General features: G+C 32.8%; 1 non-coding gene across 1 annotated transcript; it reads right to left on the reverse strand.

Moving 5' to 3' along the window:
- Positions 1-354: 354 nt before the first annotated feature.
- TRNAA-AGC (transfer RNA alanine (anticodon AGC)) lies at positions 355-427 on the reverse strand. Its single transcript has one exon. It is a non-coding gene; the product is annotated as a tRNA-Ala (tRNA).
- Between the last annotated feature and the right edge of the window lie 4366 nt (positions 428-4793).

Genomic DNA, 4793 nt, shown 5'->3' on the forward strand with positions numbered 1-4793 from the left:
CAATCGAGCAGCTACTACTGTGAAATAGGGGAAAAAAAAAATAGAGGAGTGAATGGGTATTCAAACGGTTCTTTCATTACTCGAACGAAGAGATAGTCCATGTGATAATAAAAATTGTGCTTGTCAGGGTCTAAAAAATATTTTAATGTAAGAACTCTTTGTTTGTAAATAGTTTATGTCAATCGTGTCGGGAATTGAACTAGAAATCTCTAGCGTGGTAGGCAAACCCGGTGAACAATAATAAAAAAAAGTTATTAAATGATATTTTTCAAAAAACATTTATGCATAAACATAAATGTAATAAATAGCTATTTTGTTTGAAATAATACTGAATTGAAAAAAAAATAAAGGTTTTGGAGGCGCCGGGTATCGATCCCGGTACCTCTCACATGCTAAGCGAGCGCTCTACCATCTGAGCTACGCCCCCGGTTGACTGCCACTACTAAAAACAATACTACATATTAATTTTATGACAGTGGTCTAGATTTTCTTGTACCTACCAGTCCCAGTGCAGTAAACTAGTAATCGAGGCAAACCTACGTTCCTATTTTACCTACGTGCATACAAATTAATTGTATTAAAACCACTTTATCTTTTTAATGGCACGTCGAGTCGTATCGGTGTCCAACAAATATTTTCTATATACTATATTTTACATTATTCATCTTAAACATACCTTTTTTCGTATATGGAGATGCATAAGGCACTACATTGGCACTTCAAATGCAGCGTACCCCGCTTAAATTAATTACAACAATAACTTAAAAAAATATATCTTTTGGAAAGGTTGTCTGAGTCTTTTGTTTAGTTTTGTCTGGTAGTTTACTGTATAATTTCAGTCCCTGGTCTCGATTGTCCTTGTCTCGTTTTAGAATGTTGAATATGATATGATATTTTCGTATTGTGTACATGTTTACTACAATTTTTTACAAGTTTTAGTTCTTCGTCTACAATTAGATCAGCAGCTAATTTATGAATAAATTTTAAACATTCTAGTTGAAAGAGTTCAGTTTTCTTTTTAAAAAAACCTTTTATCCCTTATCTTATAAAAAGTAAGGAAATTATACGATTTTGTAATTTTAAAACGTTGTTCCTTCAAATTCGCAACAAAATGGAGTAAAAACGGATTAGTTTAAAACAAAATATTTTTTTAACAATGTTTTGAGTTTTTCCAAATGCTTGCAGACTGGCTGGATTTCCTTCATAGGGAGTTATTCATATTTAAATTTGTTGCAACAGAGAGGGAAAACATTTTTGAGTTACTGAATGTTACACAGTTTGTAGAGTGACCACTTAAACCAGCCAATGACAGGTCATAAGCCCTGTAAATGCCTAGATTTTCATATTCCCCTCTCAAAAATGTTTTAAGTTTTTCCGATTTCATATTTCTTCCATAGGGAGTTAGTTTTTTATTATTTGAATGTAAGATTTTAACTCCAGTAGTTTTATTAAAATCATGATTTATAAACATAGTGGGTTTTGCATGTTGGTTTGCATGTTGGTTTAATTGTTGTCCTGACGAAGAGACGGGTACGTCTCGAAACCGGTAGACATTGAAAAGTCGGTAAGTGGTTATATACAATATTTAATAACATTTGGAAAAATATTCTTTATGCCGTCCGTGTCACAGTATTTTACTTTTGTTTATTTTTGCTCCCCTTTTTCGGACTTAAATCCGCGAAATTGTCCACCATTGTAACGAATTTTTATTTAATCCTGACACACGTTCCCGCACACGGCTGACATCGTCAGACTTCGTCAGCCTTCGTTTCGGTTCGTCATCACATCAGCTAACTGATTATGGAAAATTGGTCACATTATTTTACTGCCTAATTGAGCGCCGTTTGAAAAATATTTATGAAATGTATCCTAATAAGTTATATACACTCACTTTTCTGGTTATAAGTAATAATTTATTTCTGCATTAATTTTTCGCATCCCTATACATGCATGGTTTGAATATTACATTCGCGTGAGTGTCGGCCCTCTATGGAAAATGAGGGTATGGAGAAAACCAGCGGCATTTATTCCTGGAAGGGATAAGTTTTCTCAACAGCTTCATCTATATATGTATGTATATTTTTTGGGTGATCTCGTGTAAGTTGGGTTTGTTCCGACGTTTCGGCTATCATTGCAGGAGACATCTTTACTTGTGTGTTTTCGAACCAAAGATTTTGCTTAAACCTAGAAATTTCAGTGAACAAATAATTAAAGAGGCAATTGAAATACACAAATAAATAAATAAACAAAGACGACGGGCTGAAATTAAGCTCAACTGTGTTTTTGGCACCACGCAATACAAAAATGACATGGAATGTAGGAACTGCCGATTGCGACACGGTGTAAATTATTAGTCCATAAACACATTTTTTTTTCTACAAAATACAGAGTTTACCCTGAAGATGGCTCCTGCAGTGGTAGCTGAAACGTCGGAACGAATCCAATTTACACAGGATCATCCAAAAAAGAAACATATTGATAGCAGTGATCGTGAAAAACTACACACCTATTCAGTTTCATCACGGTTTAAAAAAAAATGTTATGTCAATCCCGCTAAACATACCCAACATATTGACAAAATCGAGACTTTTTTAAAGCCAACCAGTCGTCGTCTGATAGTAAAAGGGTTCCAACTAACAAAATTTCACCGTTAGCTTTGTTTTTTGAAAATGGCTACAACTGGCTCAATTACAAAAACTACCTACAACTTACAAAATAATGTCAAAGTATAGTCATTTGAATGTAACGAATATTCTGATTCCTGATCATTCAAAATACAACCAAACGGGTTGTGGTCCTTTGGCTAGTGTCGCGGAGTCACCATTCAGAAATCCGATGTTCATACCCCACTCTACCACAACATGATTACCATTTCCTAATAGAGAATTATTGATTATAATGGCGTTCAGGAAATCAAGGAGATATAAATATATTACAACGCCATCAAAACAAAATTGTTATCTGACATACATAAAGACGGCATTATAACATAGAACAAAAGCGTTTCAAATTGTTATTTTATCAGCAGACGTATTACAGGAGGTTCCACGCTGCGCTTGCAATTCTAAACCTGAGTACCTACACCCAATAATTTTGCTGTAAACTATAGCTGACTTCGTTATTGATAATCCTAGAACGATGTTTGTCCGCATGGACGGCTCTACAGCAGTAGCGCCTTATTATTCTGAGGATTTACTCCAACATTAAAAATACTATATATAAAAAGACAGAACAATTTAATACACCTTAACTATATCGATTAGAGAAACTCACATGAATTTTAAAAAAAATGAATATGACAAAAAATACTAATAGCCACTCACATATAACATGATCGCCGCGAATGTAATTCAAAAACAAGTCAAGGAAAAACAAGATTCACATATAATAACGCTTCAACAAAAAGAAATAAAAAAACAAAAATATTCAACTTTTGCCCTTGACGCAAAACAAAATTAAATAATTCAAATAAATTAGTATGAAATATAGATTTTAAATGAATATTATTAGCAAATTTTACAATTTTATAATGGTATTTGAGGGTTTATTTGTATAATTTAATTTTTAAGTATTTAATTTTTTTAATTGTTTTTATATTGGTAAATGAATTTTAACAATAATTTAATTTTGATTATTTCCATTTCTAGTTTTAAGTATGTATTCCATTAGTGTTAACATCTTGTATATTAATTAATCTTATTTAAATAAAATTTAATTTCGACAATTTTTATCATTTAAATGTGTATTTTGTTTGTGTTTAATGTGAATAAAATATGTGATTTAATTTAATAAATTAATTTTTACAACAATTTAATTTTAATTTTAATAATTTTATTTGAATGTGAATTTTATTAGTGTTTACATGTAATGGATAAAAAATAAGATGTGTTCTTTTAATTATAATATTTCTGCATTTTAAATTTTATTTTTTATTATTTGTGTACGAAATAAATAAATATGATTGCCCTCAAAATTGAAATATTTGCGTAAATGATAAAATCGCAAATATTTATATATTTTTAAAAACCTATTTCGAATAAGGAATAATTTACTCTTGGTATCTCAGTTTTTTACTGTTGACATAGAACCTTCGTGTTCTCAAATGACACAATCTCAAGTCATAACCCTGTAAATGCCTTACTTCCACCTTCTTTTTCTTTAAAATTCTCTAACTGTCTTAAAATATCGTCGATTTTTTTCGCGTTTATCGAGCTGTCAAATTGTTTGTAAAGGACCTTCCACACGTGAGCTGTTTTATTGGCAATTCTATCAACACCAGTCAGTGACGGCACAAGTCTAGTTTGCACACATCGTGCCCAAATATAGTTGGGGTCAGACCGCACAGAGCGGCGCGTGCGGCGGGCCGAAAAGGCCACGTCCAATAGACGAGGGTGGCGGGTAAAGAATGGCGGAATCGCTAAAAAACAGTTGAATCGCGCGACACGTGATCGTCACGTGCGCGTCACGTGGGAGGAATATTAAGGCGCTCAATCGCCACGCGATCTCACTGCGGAATACGACAGCTCCGGCGGGAGGCTGTGATTGGTCGACTGGTGGATAACGGCGGGTAAAACGGGGTAATATGAAGCGGTGTAGAAAATACAATTTTAAAATTCGGCAGTGGTTTTTGCGGAATTCAATTACAAATAGATTTTTTATTAGTATTGCATTTATTAAATTACTCGTAGTAAAAAGCATAAAGTGCGTTTGCATACTATCTTCTATGTTCCATTAATAGTAGATTTATAATACAAACAGAATACATGTATAATACAGTACAATTTTCAAAACAC

The sequence above is a fragment of the Micrasema longulum genome, unplaced genomic scaffold (genome assembly GCF_059751315.1).
Source record: "Micrasema longulum isolate JH-2025_06_02 unplaced genomic scaffold, ASM5975131v1 h1tg001074l, whole genome shotgun sequence".
Lineage (NCBI taxonomy): Eukaryota > Metazoa > Arthropoda > Insecta > Trichoptera > Brachycentridae > Micrasema > Micrasema longulum.